This window comes from Nerophis ophidion, linkage group LG12 (genome assembly GCF_033978795.1).
Source record: "Nerophis ophidion isolate RoL-2023_Sa linkage group LG12, RoL_Noph_v1.0, whole genome shotgun sequence".
NCBI classification, from domain to species: Eukaryota; Metazoa; Chordata; class Actinopteri; order Syngnathiformes; family Syngnathidae; genus Nerophis; species Nerophis ophidion.
Genome location: NC_084622.1, coordinates 52,889,895 through 52,914,003, shown reverse-complemented (window position 1 = coordinate 52,914,003; position 24,109 = coordinate 52,889,895). Strand labels below are relative to the sequence as shown.

General features: G+C 40.6%; 1 long non-coding RNA gene and 1 pseudogene across 1 annotated transcript; one reads left to right on the top strand and one right to left on the bottom strand.

Annotated features, from left to right (window-relative positions):
- Positions 1 to 634: 634 nt before the first annotated feature.
- LOC133563556 (pyruvate kinase PKM-like) overlaps positions 635 to 24,109 on the bottom strand; it is a 33,446-nt pseudogene continuing 9,971 nt past the window's right edge.
- On the top strand, positions 8,692 to 11,675 carry LOC133563559 (uncharacterized). The gene is made up of 2 exons (XR_009809062.1): positions 8,692 to 8,930; positions 9,615 to 11,675. It is a non-coding gene; the product is annotated as an uncharacterized LOC133563559 (long non-coding RNA).

Sequence of the window (24,109 nt, the reverse complement as noted above, 5' to 3'; positions counted from 1 at the left end):
TGGGTATTTATTCAGTTTTTTTTATGTTGTGTCACGGTGCGGATGTTCTCCCAAAATGTGTTTGTCATTCTTGTTTGGTGTGGGTTCACAGTGTGGTACATATTTGTAACAGTGTTAAAGTTGTTTATACGGCCACCCTCAGTGTGACCTGTATGGCTGTCGACAAAGTATGTCTTGATTAACAATCCGCTCTCTCCGCCCCTCCCTCACTAATTTTGCTGGGTGCGCACACCTTCACAACCGTTTTTGTCAACCCCTTCTTAACTCTGTACTTACATTGAAAATACACGCAACCTTGACTCAAAACGCCGGACATTTGAGGTATTTAAGAAACCCCGCCCGGACAGGCCCGCAAAAGAGGATGTATGGTCAGTCTATATAACTTAGTATATGAAGCATGCTAACATTTGCACACATGCTAAATGTTAGCATTTTAATGTAAGCATGCTAATGTTGTAGGCTAGCTCATTTTGTACAGTTACACCTCAAACTGACAGATTCAGACATTCTGCAACATCTAAGAAGTACGGCCACAGAGAGCGGGCCCATCAAAATTCTAGTTATTATATTATTGTTTTTGTGTGTGTACCAGACCTACTGTAAGGTGAGTTGTTAACAAATGCAGAGAAGAAGAAACATTTCATGAGGTCTTTTTAATAGATTGGAGCCAACTCATTGGAAGCATGTCAATCACTGCTTTTACATTCTCATTAACAGAAGACACATTTACTTTCATTGTGATAATCGGACAACAAAAGGTTGATCAAATTAAGGATCTATGTTGGCTTGATCAAGACAGAATGGGACAATTTGGACACATTTGCACGGATGTCAAATCTTGGAAGTCTTTTTTAAAAGTGATTGGCCTTTACTTTGACTTTTTTGCTGGTTTGGAAGAGAAAACCTCAGGTTACAAGACAGGATTAAATGTTATCCCGTGAAGGAAGTCAAGGCACCAGAACCACTCTCATGGTGTTGGTGTAGCCAGCACCGGGGCGCCATCCGGTTACGACGATGGCCACGTCGCCGCTCTTGAAGAACTTGTGGTGTTTGCCTGCAGAGGAACACAACATGACAACATGTCAGCAGCTTCCACTCTCACCCTTTCTAGGACATTCATTCAAATGCCAATACATGCAGTATATATATATATATGTATATGTATATGTATATGTATATATATATATATGTATATATATATACATACATATATATATATATATATATATACATATATATATATATATATATATATATATATATATATATATATATATATATATACACACATATATATATATATATATATATATATATACACACATATATATGTATATACACACGCAATATAATATATTTCCAAAATACGCACAGCCTATGGTAAGTTCCCGCGACTCAAACTAAGAGGATTGTTGTGTTTGGACTGTAGGAGAAAGTGGGTGTAATAGGAGAAACGGCAAGAGGGTCTTCTCTCCAGATCTTCTACTCACCGACTTCCAAGGCAAAGTTGACCCGCAGGTCCACATCCTCAGCCCAGACATCATTGGCAGGTTTGGTGTAGAGCACAGGGTAGACGGTAGACACCGCGGTACAGGTGAGCCTGGCGGGCAGTCTGACCACAGCGGGTGATGGCAATGATGGGGGCACGTGGTCTGTACCTGGCCAGCATGTGAGCAGACCTGCAAACAAACATTTGGCAACATGTTTTGAAATTCAAGGATCTTACTTTGAAAGGCAAAGTAAAATGGAAAAAATTCCATCCAATTAAATCATATTTTCGGTATATTAGGTGAAATTGATACAAAAAACATTTCAAAATTTAGGAATAATTCTATCAAATCAGACCATATTCTCAGTATATTAAATGAAATTTTTAGGAACTTTTCCCCCTAAAAATTTAATCTAATCAGACCATATTTTTGGTATATTAGATAGAATTTGTAGAATTTTTTTAAATTTTTAGGAAAAAATTCTATCTAATCAGATCATATTTTTGGTATATTAGGTGGAATTGATACGAAAACATTAAAATTTTTCTGAAAAATTCTATCAAATTAGACCATATTTTCAGTATATCAAATGACATTTTTAGGACTTTTCCCCCTTAAAAATTTCATCTAATCAGACCATATTTTTGGTATATTAGATGGAATTTTTAGGAGGAAATTTAAATTTTTAGGAAAAATTCCATTTAATCAGACCATATTTTTGGTATATTAGATGGAATTTTTGGGAATGTTTTTTTTTATTATTTTTAGGAAAAATTCCATCTAATCAGACCATGTTTTTGGTATATTAGATGGAATTTTTGGGAAAAAAATTAATTCTTTGGAAAAATTCCATCTGATCAGACAATATTTTTGGTATATTAGATAGAATTTTTAGGATTTTTTTCTTTCAATTTTTAGGAAAAATTCTATCAAATCAGACCATGTTGTTGGTATATTAGATGGAATTTTGGGGAAAAAAAATAATTTTTAGGAAAAATTCCATCTGATCATACCATATTTTTGGATATTGGATAGAATTTTTGGGAATGTTTTTTTTTAATTATTTTTAGGAAAAATTCTATCAAATCAGACCATATTTTTGGTATGTTAGACAGAATTTTGGGGGGGAAAAATTCCATCTAATCAGACCATATTTTTGGAAAAGTAATTTTGGGGAAAAAAAATTTACATTTTTAGGAAGAAATTCCATCTAATCCGACCATATTTTCGGTATATTAGATAGAATTTTTAGGGACGGCGTGGCGCAGTGGGAGAGTGGCCGTGCGCAAACCGAGGGTCACTGGTTCAAATCCCACCTAGAACCAACCTCGTCACGTCCGTTGTGTCCTGAGCAAGACACTTCACCCTTGCTCCTGATGGGTGCTGGTTGGCGCCTTGCATGGCAGCTCCCTCCATCAGTGTGTGAATGTGTGTGTGAATGGGTAAATGTGGAAGTAATGTCAAAGCGCTTTGAGTACCTTGAAGGTAGAAAAGCGCTATACAAGTACAACCCATTTATCATTTATTTATCATTTAATTTTTAGGATTTTTTTCTTTAAATTTTTAGGAAAAATTCTATCAAATCAGACCATGTCTTTGGTATATTAGATGGAATTTTTGGGAAAAAAAATTATTTTTGGGAAAAATTCCATCTGATCAGACCATATTTTTGGTATATTAGACGGAATTTTTGGGAATGTTTTTTTTTTTTTTTTTAGGAAAAATTCTATCAAATCAGACCATGTTTTTGGTATATTAAATATAATTTTTGGGGGAAAAAAATGTTTGTAGGAAAAATTCCATCTAATTAGACCATATTTTTGGAACATTAAAAATAATTTTTGGGAAAAAAATTAACATTTTTAGGAAGAAATTCCATCTAATCAGACCATATTTCGGTATATTAGATAGAACTAGGCTAGAAAGATAGAACTAGGCTAGAAAGATAGAACTAGGCTAGAAAGAAGCGTACCTCAAAACGCCGGAGGGGGCAAAGAAGTAGTCTTATTCATCTGGAGGCGGCAAGGTGGTTCTATGGACCAGTGGTCCCCAACCACCGGTCCGGGGACGGTACCGCACAGAAACATTAATTAATTTATAAACTACCACATTTTTTCAGTTTTAATTTTCGCCTGTCCCACCAAAGCCACCAGTAAGCCTGTTAAAAGATGTATATTACAACCTCCAGGTTCTGTTGCAGCTTCTTCCCTCAGGACGTAAGACTCTTGAACACAAAACAATTTCCCCCCAAAAATGGATTAACTGGCTGGAATATAAAGACAATACAACATACCTCCATAAACGTGGATGCATATGCAAAAGTGCAATATATTTATCTGTACAGTAATCTATTTATTTATACCTGCACCTTATTGCTCTTTTATCCTGCACTACAAGCAGCTAATGCAACAAAATGTCGTCATCTGTAATGTCAAGTTCAACTTGGAATGACAATCAAAAGGAAGTCCGAGTCTAAGTCACTTGCTCCTGAAAGCGCATCTGCCTTTGCCACGTGTGTTTTTTAAAGATGATGAAGTCCCCCGTGATCACATGAAATGTCAGGGGTTGAACTCCCAAAAGGTCAGAAGTGGCTCACTTCACTGAAGCCAAGAAGGCTTTGCTGGGGAGAATTAGCAGACTTGGTCATTTTTGCTGTTTTCCTGCTTGTAATGTTTTACTTCTTTTCTTGCACTCCTAATTTGGTGGCTTTTTCTCTCTTTTTGGTATTTTCCTGTAGCAGTTTCATGTCTTCATTTGAGCGATATTTCCCGCATCTATTTTGTTTTAGCAATCAAGAATATTTCAGTTGTTTTCATCCTCCTTAGTGGGGACATTGTTGATTGTCATGTCATGTTGGGATGTACATTGTGGACGTCGTCTTTGCTCCACAGTAAGTCTTTGCTGTCGTCAGCATTCTGTTTTTGTTGACTTTGTAGCCAGTTCACTTTTAGTTTTGTTTTACATAGCCTTCCCTAAGCTTCAATACCTTTTCTTGCTAGCACTCACTTTTTGTTTATTTTGGTTTAAGCATTAGACACCTTTTTACCTGCACACTGCCTGCCGCTGTTTTCGACATCTACAAAGCAATTAGTTACCTGCTGCCACCTACTGATATGGAAGAGTATTACAGGGTTACTCTGCCAGCTCTAGACAGCACCCACACTCAACAACAACACAACATTTGCAGACTATAATTACTGCTTTGCAAAAAAAGTCTTTACAACCCAAATAGGTGAAATGAGATCATCTTCAGATTGTATCTCACAGTGGTTGAAAAATACTGCTCTACACAACAGGAGAGCACCGTCGTGTTTAGGAATTTACTGCAAAAATATTTGTCTCCCAAGCTTTGAAATGATTAGCGTGGGTTTGGTGTCAGGAAGCAAGGAGAATCTAACCTGCCACTCCTGGTCAGCACAATCAGCGCGCTGGCACAACACTTGAAGGACGCCTCCACTGCTCCGATGGCCACGGACTCTGTGGGGTCTCGGGTCAGGTGCGAGATGCGTCTCAGCTCCTCAAAGGTCTGCCTGTGGAACATGGCGGCCTCGGCTTCACGGGCGATCTTCACAAAAGAAGAAGAAGAAGCTCGAGGTCAAAGTGCTCTAACACAACGTCGTTGTGTGTTTGTACTTCAAAGGATGAAACAAAGTCACGGTCTTCATACCTGGAAGCAGACTGGGACAAAAACTGGGACAAGATGTCCCCCAGCTGTGTTGATGTGCACTGCAGGTCCTCACACACGTGCTTGCTGGACAGCATCAGCACACACAGGAAGTACAAAGCAACTCACAACACGTTAGTGGTGATATCATACACACACACACACACAGAGCTTGTTAGTAAAGCAGCATCTTCAAAATGCAACACGGAACCTCCACAGGAGGACTGCACTTCAATGTAGAATATATTTACATTATCCATATATTGTATATATAATAGATGTTGTATATTATTATTAATTATTATCGTCTATTGTGAACAAACTGTGGTGCTGAATTCCCCCCAGGGATCAATAAAGTACTTTCTATTCTGTTCTATTCTTGTCATGACTTGGACTATGGTGTGGTTTGTTTTCCCGAGGTGCAAAGCAACTGGATCGGACACGATGTGAAGGTAATGACATCTTTTAATCATAACTCCAAAAAAGGTACCAACGAAAGGTGCTCAGAGAGGAGGTACAAAAACTTGGCTCTGAAAACAAAAACTTGCACAATGGCAGAACTATGGACAACAAAAACGAAACACTTACTGTGACGTGAAAAGGAAGAGTCCATGGCAAGAAGTGAGCAATCATTTGGGTATCAAGGGTGTGTAGAAGGTGATAGAGGGTGACTGCCTGGCAACTACAGGCTTAAATGATGCTGTGGTGATGAACAGGTGCATGAGTCCAAATGACCAGGTGCGTGACATGACAGGTGAAAACTAATTGGTAGTCATGGTGACAAAACAAACAAGAGTGCCCAATGAGTCCGAAACCAAACAGAACGTGACCACAAAACATGATAATTCTATTCTATTCTATTCTATCTTTATTGCAGAGGACTAAAACAGTATTTTTTTCACCTAGAAATCAATCTGAAAGGAATGTTGTTTTATTTTCATGGTGTAGATCTGACCTGGCCAAATTAAGGCCTGTGGGTCAAATGCAGTTACTATGGTCATCTAATGAGTTACTATGGTCATCTAATTAGTTACTATGGTCATCTAATGAGTTACTATGGTCATCTAATGAGTTACTATGGTCATCTAATTAGTTACTATGGTCATCTAATGAGTTACTATGCTCATCTGATTAGTTACTATGGTCATCTACTATGGTCATCTAATTAGCTACTTTGGTCACTTTGAGATACCTGAGATTGTAGAGTGGGGTTTTCTTTTACCCTTGGCGTTCATACTTCACTATGTTTGTTGCATTTTGGTTGCGTTTCAGTTGATTGAAAAATATGTTGTCAATATTCAGTGTTTTATCCTTCATAGTTAATATTGTAAATCCCACATTCTTTATTTTCATGGGCAGCACGGTGGAGGAGGGGTTAGTGCGTCTGCCTCACAATACGAAGGTCCTGAGTAGTCCTGGGTTTCAATACCGGGCTCGGGATCTTTCTGTGTGCAGTTTGCATGTTCTCCCCGTGACTGCGTGGGTTCCCTCCAGCTTGCTCCCACCTCCAAAGACATGCACCTGGGATAGGCCCCTCCCACCTCCAAAGACATGCACCTGGGGATAGGTTGATTGGCAACACTAAATGGTCCCCAGTGTGTGAATGTGAGTGTGAATGTTGTCTGTCTATCTGTGTTGGCCCTGCGATGAGGTGGCGACTTGTCCAGGGTGTACACCGCCTTCCACCTGATTGCAGCTAAGATAGGCACAAGCGCCCCCCATTACCCCAAAGGGAATAATATGGGTTGTACTTGTATAGTGCTTTTCTACCTTCAAGGTACTCAAAGCGCTTTGACACTACTTCCACATTCACACACTGATGGAGGGAGCTGCCATGCAAGGCGCCAACCAGCACCATCAGGAGCAAGGGTGAAGTGTCTTGCTCAGGACACAACGGACGTGACAAAGTTGGTACTAGGTGGGAATTGAACCAGGGACCCTCGGGTTGCGCACGGCCACTCTCCCACTGCCCCATGCTGTGGCGCAGCGGTAGGAAATGGATGACGGATGGATTTATTTTCATGTACATTCTGGGTGTCTCATTCGGTAAAAAATTGTCTAATTCGTTGCCTTTTTAAGGCGGTCTGTCATAACGTTTTTAGCTTTCAATCATTATTGTGAGGTTTTGTATTTTTGTTGATAAAAATAGATGTACCAGTCCCAGATACAATTTTTAATCTAAATCTGGCCCCCCGAGTAAACTAATTGCCCAAGCCTGCTCTAATTACCCATAAAGCAGGCCTGGGCAATTATTTTGATTCGGGGGCCAAATTTAGAGACAAAAATGTGTCTGAGGGCCAGTATTTCTACAAACCCTGTTTCCATATGAGTTGGGAAATGTTGTCAGATGTAAATATAAACAGAATACAATGATTTGTGTAACCAGGGTGACAAAACCCCATTAAATATCCTTTGTTTGAATATCCTTTCAAAACCCCATTAAATATCCTTTGTTTAAATATCCTTTCAAAACCCCATTAAATATCCTTTCTATTTATTTTCATCATCTAAGCCAGTGTTTTTCAACCTTTTTTGAGCCAAGGCACATTTTTTTTTTTTTTTTGAGAAATGCAGAGGCACACCAGCAGCAGAAATCATTAAAAACAAAACTCAGTTGACAGTAAAAAGTCGTTGCAATAGTTGGATATGACTTTAAAAACATAAGCAATCATGCATGACTATAGCTCTTGTCTCAAAGTAGGTGTACTGACACCACCTGTCACATCACACCCGACTTATTTGGACTTTTTTTGATGTTTTCCTGTGTGTAGTCTTTTACTTCTTGTCTTGCACTCCTCTTTTGGTGGATTTTTCAAGTTTTTGGGCATTTTCCTGTAACAGTTTCATGTCTTCCTTTGAGGGATATTTACCGCATCTACTTTGTTTTAGCAATCAAGAATATTTTAGTTGTTTTTATCCTTCTTTGTGGGGACATTGTTGATTGTCATGTCATGTTGGGATGTACATTGTGGACGCCATCTTTGCTCCACAGTAAGTCTTTGCTGTCGTCCAGCATTCTGTTTTTGTTTACTTTGTAGCCAGTTCAGTTTTAGTTTAGTTCTGCATAGCCTTCCCTAAGCTTCAATGCCTTTTCCTAGGGGCACTCACCTTTTGTTTATTTTAGGTTTAAGCATTAGACACCTTTTGACCTGCACACTGCCTCCCGCTGTTTATGACATCTCCAAAGCAATTAGCTACCGGCTGCCACCTACTGATATGGAAGAGTATTACAGGGTTACTCTGCCCAGCTCTAGACAGCACCCACACTCAACAACAACACATAGTTTGCAGACTATAATTACTGCTTTGTGAAAAATATTTTTAACCCAAATAGGTGAAATGAGATCATCTCCCCCGGCACAGCAGACTGTATCTAGTGTGCCGCGGCACAGTGGTTGAAAAACACTGGTCTAAGCTGTCCTTGCATGCGTCATTATGACGTAATGACGCACGCAGTCACGTGAGCTAACGCGGGAAGCATAAAGGCCGGTAGTGGGCTGCTCCCGGGAAGAGCGAGAGGGACACGCTGGGAATGACGTAATGACGCACGCAGTCACGTGACCTAACGCGGGAAGCATCAAACCCGGTAGTGAGCTGCTTCCGGGAACTTGGGAAGAGCGAGAGGGACACGCTGAGGTTGCCGCGGGTATGTGACTCGGTTTTGACGCTTTATTTTAATTAACTAAGCCTTCTAACTGAATTGTAGTCATGTCGAACTGTAGGACCCGACTACCGGAGCCGTGGGAGTGTTTGAGTGTGATTTATCTGCGGAATGAGTGAGTTGCATTTATGTAGCTTTACGTAGCTTAGCCGCTGCATTGCTTTTGAATGGAGCTGTTAGCATCTACTTCTATGCCGCTTTCTCTAAATATAGTTAACCTAATGAATGAAATATTATTACTGTCAGCAATTGTCTAAATGTTCCTGTTTGTTTGACTTGCTTTGATGTTTATCAGTGCTATGCATCCAAGACACTTTATGATGCAGGCCAGTCAACCACTGTGCACCTTATTTGTAAATGCAATCTTTACATTTTTATACTATTAGAGGAATGAATATTTTGATACAATAATTATGATATTTATGAATTATTTATTGTATAATATTAATGAATACACTTGCTATTTGAATACAGTAGTATTATTTAAATAATAATAAATGGGTTGTACTTGTATAGCGCTTTTCTACCTTCAAGGTACTCAAAGCGCTTTGACACTACTTCCACATTTACCCATTCACACACACATTCACACACTGATGGAGGGAGCTGCCATGCAAGGCGCCAACCAGCACCCATCAGGAGCAAGGGTGAAGTGTCTTGCTCAGGACACAACGGACGTGACGAGGTTGGTTCTAGGTGGGATTTGAACCAGTGACCCTCGGGTTGCGCACGGCCACTCTCCCACTGCGCATTTAGTGTGCACACTGGAAATTTGACTGCTCCTGCTCTTGTTATACAGACCAGGTTGGATGGCGAGCTAGAGTCTGAAGCTTTATGCCTGGAACCCAACCAACTGAACTGAATCCACCCAACCGAGGCCCAGGCGGGTAGGAGGCTCCTTAGCAGCCGCCCTGTTTTTTCCTTTGTCTTTACCAAAACGCAACGTGTTCATTTCGGTCCTCCTGAACTTTGACTTTTCCTCCATCCCTTCACTAAAACCCCTGTGGACACTGCCACCACAACGTGGACTTTGCGGGGCCGTCTAATGAACTCTGAACTCGTTGGTAGAAACAAGGACTGAATCAAGTACTGACATTGTAAATTTTGAGCGTTTTGTGAATTTGTTGAATGTGTGAATGGCCATTTGAATTTGTTTATTTTTCCTATTATTCTTTAATATAATTTGGTAACAAACTTAAATCCTGTGTTCAGTTTTCATTACTCTCCATTCCTAGAGCTGAATTTAGTTTCTCCTGATCTAGCCCTGATATATCATTCACTGTTTACCTAGTACTTGTACAGTGCTTTACTAGAGTAACATATAGGCTATATTTGCAAATGCTTTTCATCCCATATTCAATTGAATGCACTACAAAGACAAGATATTTGATGTTGAAACTCATATAAACTTTTTTTTTTTTTTTTTGCAAATAAAAATTAACTTAGAATTTCATGACTGCAACATGTGCCAAATTAGTTGGGAAAGGGCATGTTCACCACTGTGTTACATCAACTTTTCATTTAACCACACTCAATAAACGTTTGGGAACTGAGGAAACTATTTGTTGAAGCTTTGAAAGTGGAATTCTTTCCCATTCTTGTTTTATGTAGAGCTTCAGTCCTTCAAAAGTCCGGGGTCTCTGCTGTCGTATTTTACGCTTCATAATGCGCCACACATTTTCCATGGGAGACAGGTCTGGACTGCAGGCGGGCCAGAAAAGTAACCGCACTCTTTTTTTTTTCTTTTTTTTCACGAAGCCACGCTGTTGTAACACGTGCTGAATGTGGCTTAGCATTGTCTTGCTGAAATAAGCAGGGACCTCAATGGAAAAAAAATGGCGCTTGGATTGCAGCATATGTTGTCCCAAAACCTGTATGTACCTTTCAGCATTAATGGTGCCTTCACAGATGTGTAAGTTACCCATGCCTTGGGCACTAATGCACCCCCATACCATCACACATGCTGGCTTTTGAACTTTGCGTCAATAACAGTCTGGATGGTTCGCTTCCTCGTTGGGCTGGATGACACAATGTAGAATATTTCCAAAAACAATTTGAAACGTGGACTCGTCAGACCACAGAACACTTTTCCACTTTGCATCAGTCCATCTTAGATGATCTCTGGCCCAGAGAAGCCGGCGGCGTTTCTGGATGTTGTTGATAAATGGCTTTTGCTTTGCATAGTAGAGCTTTAACTTGCACTTACAGATGTAGCGACCAACTGTATTTAGTGACAGTGGTTTGCTAAAGTGTTCCTGAGCCCATGTGGTGATATCCTTTAGAGATTGATGTCTGTTTTTGATACAGTGCTGTCTGAGGGATCGAAGGTCACGGTCATTGCTGGCCATTGCTGCTTACGTGCAGTGATTTCTCCAGATTCTCTGAACCTTTTGATGATATTATGGAGCGTAGATGTTGAAATCCCTAAATTTCTTGCAATTGCACTTTGAGAAAGGTTGTTCTTAAACTGTTTGACTATTTGCTCACGCATTTGTGGACAAAGGTGTGTACCTCGCCCCATCCTTTCTTGTGAAAGACTGAGCATTTTTGGGAAGCTCTTTTTATACCCAATCATGGCACCCACCTGTTCCCAATTAGCCTGCACACCTGTGGGATTTTCCAAATAAGTGTTTGGTGAGCATTCCTCAACTTTATCAGTATTTATTACCACCTTTCCCAACTCCTTTGTCACGTGTTGCTGGCATCAAATTCTAAAGTTAATTATTATTTGCAAAAAAAAATCTTTATAGATAGATAGATAGTACTTTATTGATTCCTTCAGGAGAGTTCCGTCAGGAAAATTAAAATTCCAGCAGCAGTGTACAGAGTTGAGATCAATTTAAAAAAAAAAAAATGTAAATATTGGGGTTTTAAAAGGAAACAAAATAGAGAAATATTACAAAAAGAATTATGAGTTTGAACATCAAATATGTTGTCTTTGTAGCATATTCAACTGAATATGGGTTGAAAGGGATTTGCAAATCATTGTATTCTGTTTATATTTACATCTAACACAATTTGCCAACTCATATGGAAATGGGGCTTGTATGTATGTACACACAAAATCGGCTGTACATTGTGTGTGCTTGAGCCCTATTTTTAAGAACATTAATACAAAACCTCAAGATAATGTCTGATTAAATGCTAAAACGTTTTGACAGACCGCCTTGAAACACGGAATGGAGTTTTTCATTTTTTTATTGAGTGAGACACCCAGAATGTACATGAAAACAAAGAATGTGGGATATACAATATTGACTATGAAGGATAAAACACTGAATATTGACGACAAAAGCACGTCACACACCCTCTTCGTCAACATACAATTAAGGTAAATGCAAAAAAACAGCGATATATGAGCGTGAAGCGTAAGAAAACAAAACAAATACGATATAATATATCTGATGTATCCCTAAGCTTTAGAACTTTGTTGTAAAAAATCTCCTTCCGCGTCTGTCCCTGACACCCACATTTCAGGCTGGCCATTCTGGAACACTCTGTGGAAACACTCCCCACTCACACTGAGCTGTAGTGACTTACATTACCATAGTAACTAATTCGATGTCCATAGTAACTAATAAGATGACCATAATAACTCTTATGTTATGCAAAATCCCAGCATGTAAAAACTTAGTATAGTTGAAGACTTAGGGTCATTAGAAAACGGCAAATCATAATGGCAGCTACACATTCCATCTTAAAACAAATATTTGGGAATGTCTGAAAGGCCAGATTAAAAATCTTAACAGGCCATATGTGGCCTCCAGGCCTAAATTTTGCCCAGGTCTGCTCTGAAGGCTAAATACTATATACAGCACACATACTGCTATACACACGACAAACCAGGCATTTTTTTTTCCCTCAAGGAATTGTGAAATACAATCATGTCTTCAAGAGATCAACACTGTACTGAAGCCCTGAACACACTATGCATTTCTTCAGTTTTAGTTTAGAGATAAGGAAAGATTGGCCTGGCCCTCTAGGATCCCTCTTTGTGTTTGTGGACTTATACATTTAGAGTAATGTGATAATCAAACACTCTAGAAGTCTAGAATGAAAGGGTATAAAAGAGAATAGTTTTTTACTGAGAGCCACGTTGCAGTTCCAATTTATGAATATAAATGTAGAAGGATGGCCGTGCTCTGGAATCCTTTTGGTGATTCAACCCCCAATTCCAACCCTTGATGCGGAGTGCCAAGCCGGGAGGTAATGGCTCCTATTTTTATAGTCTTTGGTATGACCTGGCCGGGGTTTGAACTCACAACCTACCCATCTTAGGGCGGACACTCTAACCACTAGGCCACTGAGTCAGTGGCCTAGTGGTTAGAGTGTTTACTCTTAAGATGTTTCTCCCAACATTCACACTTTCTGCGGGCACTCACCTGATGCTGCGTGCGCACGGCCTCCAGGGGGTAGTCTCCCTTGGCGGTCTCCCCGCTCAGCATGATGCAGTCGTTGCCGTCCAGCACGGCGTTGGCGACGTCGCTGGCCTCTGCGCGTGTCGGACGAGGCTTCTTGGTCATGCTTTCCAGCATCTGAAGGCGGGCCACACATGAGCCGCTCAGACGGACAAAGGTAGGCGAAGGGCGAGACTTCCCTACGCACCTGTGTGGCACAGACGATAGGCTTGCCGATCCTGTTGCACCTGCCAGTCATCATCTTCTGGGCGATGAAGACCTTCTCTGTTGGAATCTCAATACCCAGATCGCCACGGGCGACCATGATGCCATCGCTGGCCTCAAGGATCTCGTCGAATCTTTAACAAAGAAATTTGATAACTTTCATAAATATCCATTTTTCTAAAGAATTAGCTTAACCCTTTTGTAATGTTCATATTGTTACTCAGCCAGTGTCTGTGGGCCTGCTGGACCCCTTGCATTTTGTGGCTTTTAATGCCTCACAATCAAACACTTTTGTTAGAATACTGAGGAGGAGGTCAGAGTGTAGGTACACAGAACATCAGAGAGTCAAATGTGCGAGAAAATGAGAGCAGACAGTGTTGACAATGTTGCAACCTTGTGTTGAAACCGCAGGTGCAGAAACACAAAAGAAGAATCCCGGTGGGATGCAGAAACTGGCAGAGAAATTTTCTGTGCAACGTTCATATTGTTGTTACTCAGCCAGCGTTTGTGGGTCTGATGGACCCCTTGCATTTTGTGGCTTTTGATGCCTCACAATCAAACACTTTTATGTTAAAATACTGAACAGTTGTTTATTGGGTTGAGTTAAACATCTGTTCAGTATCAAACACATTTATGTTAAAATACTGAACAGTTGTTTATTGGGTTAAGGTAAACATCTGTTCAGTATCAAACACATTTATGTTAAAATACTGAACAGATGTTTATTGGGTTAAGGTAAACATTTGTTCCACTTCAGCGGCGCCCTGGTGGCTCCATGGAGCTTTTTTCAAAAATGTATGGAAATGGGATAAAAATGTTTTTTGTTATAATATGGTTTCTGCAGGGGGACAAACACGACACAAACCTTCCTAATTGTTAGACCACTGTTTAATAAGTTTGTGTTAATGCTTCACTGATGAGACTATTTGGTCTTACTAATTTCAGCAGCCCTCACCATAGTTGTGTGGACTGTGACTCAACCGTTTGTCGACGTGTACAACTTTCTCTGACGCTGCCACTGAAATGCCACTCCTTTGTCTCATTTTGTCCACCAAGAGTTTTATGCTGTGCGTGAATGCACAAAGTTGAGTTTTGTTGATGTTATTGACTTGTTGGAGCCCTAATCAGGCATATTTGATCACTGCATGACTGCAAACTAATCGATGCTAACATGCTATTTAGGCAAGCTATATGTACTAATTGCATTGTTATGCCTCATTTGTAGCTATATTTGAACTCATTTAATTTCCTTTACTTATGTCCACTGTATATTTAATTTAGTTGTGCATGTATCAGGACACTATCTATATGTAATATTGACTGCAATTCTGATAGTTGTTTGTGTGACATGTTGTTCCAGACCACAGCAAACGTTACCCATCTTGCAAAGATTGTAATAAATCCATTCTAAGAAGATGGCCTGCTGTTTCCTTTAACTTGGACACACACATCTATACCTTTTGGTCATTTCCAGGAGTTATCTCACCTTCTGGGAGGTTTTACTAATGTTTTTCAATGTTGTAAAAATGTGTAGGATAAATATTACATTTCAACATTTCTGTCAACAAAGATTTGTGTAGCCTGTGACGCGCAGTCATTTTGACAGTAGGCTAATATAACTAATATATACACTTACATCATGTGTTGTCTTCATTATAACACTTATAACACTTATATAGGACTGTGGGGGTGGCCTGCGGTCCTGCAGCGAAGCGGGACGTTCCAGGACTGGCCTCAAACAGCGACAGGTGCGTAGATGGCCCACCTGGGCCTGGTTATCTAATCACCTGTCGCTTTGTTATAAAGCAGCAGCCAGGAGGAGAGACGTAGTTGGAGTGAGAGCGAGAGTGTGACAGACACGGACAGACAATTGCTGAAAAGCAATACAAAGAAATATTAAGGAAAATAAATCTTCATTGTGAACTTGAACCGGGCTCTCATGTCTGTGTGTGGTGGTCTAAAGAACCCACTAGGGGGCAACCTCCACAAAGACTTAAAGTCATTTTAATAGTAGCTGAGATAGGCGCCAGCGCCCCCCCCCGTGACCCCGAAAGGGAATAAGCGGTAGAAAATGGATGGATAGATATAGCTAATATGGACACTTACATCATATATTGCCATTCTTATAAAACTTATATAAGTATTTTAATTTTTTGTGGCTCGAAACCGATTCATCTTTGGTATTTGTGGTCCAATACTTGCAACATTTTGGGTTGCTGACCCCTGCCTAATCCCAAGGGCCCAAAACGGGCCTTACATGTCTTCCTAACGTGATTGTTTAGTTTGAAGGTTAGTAGTCTGAAATTTCACAAGGGAAATTTTTACAAGGTTTTTTGATTGTTTTTTTTTTTGCCAAAATAAAACTGCCCTGTTTCCATTGTTAAAAAGGATATTGTAGCGGCTGGCTACGGGGTGTTAGCCAATGACTTCCAGGAAAGTTAGGAAAGTGACGTTGCTGCTAGGAAGTAGGAGTTGGAGTTTTTGCCCGGAAAAGGGATGGAGACACATGTGTGCTTGAATTACATTTTGTGCATTAAAGACAAGACAAAGACAGAAGTCGTACATTCCTGGGATTATTACAATATACAAATCAAGTATACACGCTTTCTCTTAAAACCTCTTTGGGCCCCGTTGACTCCTGTTATAGCTGCTATTTGTGAACACACCGTAATCCTGGTTTATTACTACGCTTTTACTAAATTATTCTCATTATTGCCGATGACAAAACAAGACAATATTGTTTGGATGTAATTTTGCCTTTTAACCACCAGATAACGCCAGAAAACTGAATTAAACTGCTGGAAGACAACCAGAATCATATCCAGTATTTTCCTTGGAGATGACAAAGAGTCTTAACCCCTGAATTCAAATCTCCAAAGAGAATCATATGAGAAGACACAATGCTAATCAGGATGCATCAAGTTGCTCTCATGTTGTTTTGTTTCTGTCTAATAATGACTGTAAAGTCTCTCTTACATGTTCGTAAGATCCTACCTACCTTGTTCTTTTACCATATGTCCCTGCAAGAAATCTAGTAATTTAGTAACTCATTAGAGGACCATAGTAACTCATTAGATGACCATAGTAATTAATTAAGTGAGCATAGTAACTCATTAGAGGACCATAGTAACTCATTAGAGGACCATAGTAACTCATTAGAGGACCATAGTAACTCATTAGAGGAGCATAGTAACTAATTAGATGACCATAGTAATTAATTAAGTGAGCATAGTAACTCATTAGAGGACCATAGTAACTCATTAGAGGAGCATAGTAACTCATTAGATGAGCATAGTAACTCATTAGATGAGCATAGTAACTCATTAGATGACCATAGTAATTAAGTGAGCATAGTAACTCATTAGAGGACCATAGTAACTCATTAGATGAGCATAGTAACTCATTAGATGAGCATAGTAACTCATTAGATGAGCATAGTAACTCATTAGATGATCATAGTAACTAATTAGATGACCATAGTAATTAATTAAGTGAGCATAGTAACTCCTTAGAGGACCATGGTAACTCAGAGGACCATAGTAACTCATTAGAGGACCATAGTAACTCATTAGATGACCATAGTAACTAGTATATCATGCAAAAGCACATATTCCATGCATTGAAATACTTAGTATAGTTGAAGACTATCAGTCATTAGAAAAGATGAGTGCACATCATAATGGCAGCTACACTTTCCATCTTAAACATCTAAGAACATTATTTGGCAATGTCCGGCGGGCATACTTGCCAACCCTCACACGATTTTCCCGGAAGACTCACGAATTTCAGTGCCCCTCCCAAAAATCTCATGAGGTAGCTATTCTCCTGAATTTCACCCGATTTCCACTTGGAAAATAATCTTGGGGGCGTGACTTAAAGACATTGCATTTCGGGAGAACATCCGCACTGTAACACAACATAAACCCAACAGAATAAATACCCAGAACCCCTTGCAGCACTAACTCCTCCGGGACGCTACAATATACACTCCAGCTACCACCAAACCCTCCCTCTCAACCCTGCGCCCCCGCCCCCATGTCCCGAATTTGGGGTTCTCAAGGTTGGCAAGTATGCCGGCAGGCCGGATTGAAAAGCTTAACGGGCTGCTTGTCGCCCCCGGGCCTTAATCAGCTATAAACTTTGAAAAAGTCAGCCACGTAAACCACTACACCAGAGAGGCGGGTCAACATGTCCTTACCTGCGCACGCCCTCGTGGTTCTCCAGCTTGCTGATGATTTTGATGTCCTTCCCCTTCTCGCCCAGAGCCTTCCTGACAGCATGGACGTCCGCAGCCTTCCGGATGAAGGAGGCAAACACCATGTCCACGCCCTGCTCCACGCCAAACTGCAGGTCCTGAAGGTCCTTCTCAGACAGGGCGGGCAGGTCCACGGCAGCGCCGGGCAGGTTGACGCCTTTCTTGCTGCCCAACATGCCGCCGTTCTCAATCTCGCACACCAGGTGGTCGCTGCCTTGGGTGGTCAGGTTGAAGTACAGTTCAACCTAAAGCATTAAGCGGACACGCCGGTCTTCCTCCTTACCGATTTCTTTGACCTTGAGGGAAATCAGACCGTCATCAACGTAGATGTGACTTCCCTTCTGAACGACCTTGGTGATGTTTTTGTAGTCGAGCCACAGAGTCTTCTCATCGCACTTCTCCATGTAACTGTCATCCAGGGTCAGCTTGAGGGTCTCACCTTTCTTCAGCTCCACCTCGGCAGTGCCGCTCTGTGGGACAAGAACAGGATCTTGGTCCTTGCAACAAAACCCAGCTGGCATCTTTGGTGATTGTGGACAACTTACACCCTTGATGAGCCCGGTCCTAATCTCCGGTCCCTTGGTGTCCAAGGCGATGGCCACTGGCCTGTAGGCAACTGAGCCTGATACAAAGCTTTCTGTTGCCTCGCGGACGTTCTTGATGGTCTCTGCGTGGTACTGGAACATACAGTTAAGTACAAAGTTTGTACATTACTCATTAAGAAAACGGCAACAATGTATTTTGTAAACAAATGTAAAATGTCATCCTTTCCAAAAATAACGGTTCATGAGGAAATAATACAAAATGTTATTGAATATCGTAACCTGAGTGTCATTTTAGACCCAACACTTGGCAGAGGTCTTGAATACAACATAAATATGTTCAGGAATTTGTTAACACTGGAGGCAGCTCAAACTTATTTCAATGCAATGATTATGTCTCGTTTTTATTATTGTATAACATGTTTTGTTCGCGGGCTTCACGGTGGCAGAGGGGTTAGTGCGTCTGCCTCACAATACGAAGGTCCTGAGTAGTCTGGGGTTCAATCCCGGGCTCGGGATCTTTCTGGGTGGAGTTTGCATGTTCTCCCCGTGAATGCGTGGTTCTACTCCGGCTTCCTCCCACCTCCAAAGACATGCACCTGGGGATAGGCCCCTCCCACCTCCAAAGACATGCACCTGGGGATAGGCCCCTCCCACCTCCAAAGACACGCACCTGGGGATAGGCCCCTCCCACCTCCAAAGACACGCACCTGGGGATAGGCCCCTCCCACCTCCATAGACATGCACCTGGGGATAGGCCCCTCCCACCTCCAAAGACACGCACCTAGGGATAGGCCCCTCCCACCTCCATAGACATGCACCTGGGGATAGGTTGATTGGCAACACTAAATGGTCCCTAGTGTGTGAATGTTGTCTGTCTATCTGTGTTGGCCCTGTGATGAAGTGGCGACTTATCCAGGGTGTACCCCACCTTCCACCCGATTGTAGCTGAGATAGGCGCCAGCGCCCCCCGCGACCCCAAAAGGGAATAAGCGGTAGAAAATGGATGGATGGATGTTTTGTTCGCGGGCTTCACGGTGGAAGAGGGGTTAGTGCGTCTGCCTCACAATACGAAGGTCCTGAGTAGTCTGGGGTTCAATCCCGGGCTCGGGATCTTTCTGGGTGGAGTTTGCATGTTCTCCCCGTGAATGTGTGGGTTCTACTCCGGCTTCCTCCCACCTACAAAGACATGCACCTGGGGATAGGCCCCTCCCACCTCCAAAGACATGCACCTGGGGATAGGCCCCTCCCACCTCCAAAGACATGCACCTGGGGATAGGCCACTCCCACCTCCCAAAGACATGCACCTAGGGATAGGCCCCTCCCACTTCCAAAGACACGCACCTGGGGATAGGCCCCTCCCACCTCCAAAGACACGCACCTGGGGATAGGTTGATTGGCAACACTAAATGGTCCCTAGTGTGTGAATGTTGTCTGTCTATCTGTGTTGGCCCTGTGATGAAGTGGCGACTTATCCAGGGTGTACCCCACCTTCCGCCCGATTGTAGCTGAGATAGGCACCAGCGACCCCCAAGGGAATAAGCGGTAGTAAATGGATGGATGTTGGTCACAAGCAAAATGACACTGAGGCCATCAGAAACTTTGCACAAACAATAGCTCAAAATCCTTGACCAAAAACCACAACACCACCATCACTGTTTACTTCTCCAAAAATATAGATTGTTAAAGTTAGCTAACATTCAAAGATTAGAACCAATACGACTGGCCCATTGAATCCTAAATAACACTGCACCAGCGCCACTTAAGCACTTTGTCCAGTTGACAACTAGAAACACAGGAGCCTCCACCAGGGGGCAGTGTAGCGTACCCAGATGTAAAACCTCTTCTGCACAATCAGCCTTTCATATAAAGCCATAAAGGAATGGAACCACCTCACAACAAACTCGAAAAGTCGAACAGATTACTTTTCATTTACAATTGAAGTTAAAAAGTGGCTTTGGAGCAATTAAAGCTGCTCACACGGTCACTAAGGTGGCCACTATATCTGACACATCAACTTCATGTGGATTGTATTTATCCATGAGAGCATTTCTGTTGTAATTTGTGAGGTGTGTCTTTTAAAATTGTGGTTGTTTTTTCAAATAATGACAGATGTGAACAAGAACATGTATTGTCTTTGTGTGATGTAAATGAGGTGTGCTTGCATTGTATATTAAGTACGTGTCCTTGAAAGGGCATTTTATGACTTTTCTTAATTTGATTACATGCTATAGTATGACTTTATTGCATGATTTTTGTATCCCTGAAATTTAGTTAGCCAGGGACTCCAGATGGAAATGAGCTATCTAGCTATAATCTGGTACAGAACATATCTGTCTTTGAGCTTAATGTTTCTGTGCATTGTCCCTTTAAATAAAGACTAAACTAAACTAAAACCATCCAAATGTTGTGGGTCAAGTAGAACCTCTGAAGTGGGCAATAAATTTAGAATTCAACTTAAAATATCCACAACAATGTCTTCAAAGAAGGACTTTTCAACTGGAGGCTGACAGATTAAACTTTAGTCCACAAGTGCCTGAGATCTTTAACTGCTAAACCAGTGAAGTCAGCATGTTGTGTAAATGGTAAATAAAAACAAATACAATGATTTGCAATTCCTTTTTAACCCATATTCAATTTAAATAGACAGCAAAGACAAGATACTTAACGTTTGAACTGAAAACTTCATTTTTTTATTTTTTTTAATCATTACCTTAGAATTTAATGGCAGCAACACATTGGAAAAAAGTTGGCACAGGGGCATTTTTACCACTGTGTTACATGACCTTTCCTTTTAACAACACTCTGTAAACGTTTGGGAACTGAGGAGACACATTTTGGAACTATTTTGTATTCTTGCTGGATGTACAGCTTAAGTTGTTCAACAGTCTCTGTTGTGCTATTTTAGGCTTCATAATGCACCACACATTTTCCATGGGAGACAGGTCTGGACTACAGGTGGGCCAGTCTAGTACCCGCACTCTTTTTTTTTTTTTACTATGAAACAACACTGTTGTAACACGTGGCTTGGCATTGTCTTACTGAAATAAGCAGGGGCGTCCATGATAACGTTGCTTGGATGACAACATGTGTTGCTCCAAAACCTCCAATACCTTTCAGCATTAATGGTGCCTTCACAGATGTGTAAGTTACCCATGCCTTGGGCACTAATACACCCCCATACCATCACACATGCTGGCTTTTCAATTATAACAATCTGGATGGTTATTTTCCTCTTTGTTCCGGAGGACACCACGTCCACAGTTTCCAAAAGCAATTTGAAATGTGGACTCGTCAGACCACAGGACGTTTTTACACTTTGCATCAGTCCATCTTAGATGAGCTCGGGCCCAGCGACGCCGGTGGCGTTTCTGGGTGTTGTTGATAAATTGATTTCGCTTTGCATAGTAGAGTTTGCACTTACATATGTAACGACAAACTGGAGTGACTGATAGTGGTTTTATGAAGTGTTCCTGAGCCCACGTGGTGATATCCTTGACACACTGATCTCGCTTTTTGATGCTGTACCGCTTGAGGGATTGAAGGTCTGTAATATCATCGCTTACGTGCAGTGATTTCTCCAGATTCTCTGAACCTTTAGATTGACAATACGGACTGTAGATGGTAAAATCCCTAAATTCCTTGCAATAGCTCGTTGAGAAACATTGTTCAAAAATTGTTCGACAATTTGCTTACAAAGTGGTGACCCTCACCCCATCCTTGTTTGTGAATGACTTAGCATTTCATGGAAGCTGCTTTTTTAGCCAATCATGGCACCCACCTGTTCCCAATTAGCCTGCACACCTGTTGAATGTTCCAAATAAGTGTTTGATGTGCATTCCTCAACTTTCTCAGTCTTTTTTGCCACTTGTGCCAGCTTTTTTTAAACATGTTGCAGACATCAATTTCCAAATTAGCTAATATTTGCAAAAAATAAAAGTTCACCTGTTCAATGTTAAGTAGGATAGAATAAAAAAGAATAGAAAGTACTTTATTGATCTCTGGGGGGAATTCAGCTCTACAGGTCGCTCACAATAGACAATAAACACTTTTTTACTATTTTTATCTTGGGAATATATAAAAAGTCTGTTATAAAGCATTATTCACATGTGATTGTAGCTGAGATAGGCGCCAGCGACCCCAAAAGGGAATAAGCGGTAGAAAATGGATGGGATGGATGATAATTACAGTCTATTATACAGCATTATTCACATGTGAATAATATAAATACGGTCTATTATACAGCATTATTCACAAGTTAATAATATAAATACAGTCTATTATACAGCATTATTCACATGTGAATAGAATAAATACATTCTACATTTAAGTATAGTCAAAAAGGAACATATGCATAATAGAGTCTGATGGCTGTGGGTAAGAAGGACTGAAATATCTTGTCTTTGCAGTCTAGTCAATGGAATTTAGGTTAAAAAGGATTTGCAAATCATTGTATTTTATTTACCATTTACACAATGTACCAACTTCACTGCTTTTGGGTTTGGTACTAGAATTCATAGTTCGAGGTGTTGAATGATTTCAAAATAAAAGTGCTGGCAAGCAGTAAACCCTGAATGACAACTGCAATACCATTTTTAGCAGACCACACAAAACAGCTGCTTGAGGTATTATTAGAATGATTCCTGCGTACAGTAGTTAGATCAGCAGTTTTAACAAAGTGTATATTAAGGCTGTGTTGATCCATGTAATTACTTGCCATAGAAAGGCTCATGGTGCAAAAAGGAATATGGAGGGAGTGCAAAGATTGGAACCATGCCTTCATACATAAAAACTATTAATAAGTGAGTACACATTTTGTCCGAGCCAGGCACCCTTACTTCAAAGTTTCTTTCACCAGAAGTACATGTAGCAAGAAGTTGCAGAGGTGACATGCGGTACACGGGACTATTTGGACATGAAGCGGCATTCAGCCCGCATGGAACATTTGCCCCGACATATTTAAATACTAGAGGTCACAGAGGTATTAATAGAACTAACCTTTCTTACTAAGAGCGTCTGATTGCTATCATTTGCAATCATTCAACTTGTGGGGGTTAATTTGCTTATTTAGTACAAACCGTGTCACGTGGCCTCAAACTTGACACCTCATTGGCCGGTTCTGAGACAGGCTGCAAGGCTTCAATCTTTTACAGAAATAGCTCATTTTTCAGCTCTGAACTTTTTGAACACTGAATTTTTATACACTGAATTTTTTTAACATGGGGCGGTATAGCTCGGTTGGTAGAGTGACCGTGCCAGCAACTTGAGGGTTCCAGGTTCGATCCCCGCTTCCACCATCCTAGTCCTTGCCATTGTGTCCTTGGGCAAGGCACTTGACCCACCTGCTCCCAGTGCCACCCACACTGCTTTAAATGGAACTTGGGTTTCACATGTAAAAGCGCTTTGAGTCACTTGAGAAAAGTGCTATGAAAATATAATTCACTTCACTTCAACACTGAATTTTTTTAACACAAAATTTTTATACACTGAATGTGTACTCACTGATTTTTCATAAACTGCATTTTTTAACACTGAATTTTTATTCACAGAATTTTTTTCAACACTAAATTTTTATACACTGAATGTGTACTCACTGATTTTTTATAAACTGCATTTTTTAACACTGAATTTTTATACACAGAATTTTTTTAACACTGAAATTTTTCAACACTAAAAATTTTGGACACTAAATTTTTATACACTGAATTTGTATTCACTGAATTTTTATAAACTGATTTTTTAGAAACTGAATTTCTTTAACACTGAATTTTTATTTACTGAATTTTTTTAACACTGAATTTTTATACACTGAATTTTTTTCAACACTACATTTTTTAACACATTTTTTATACGCTGAACTTGTATTCACTGAAAT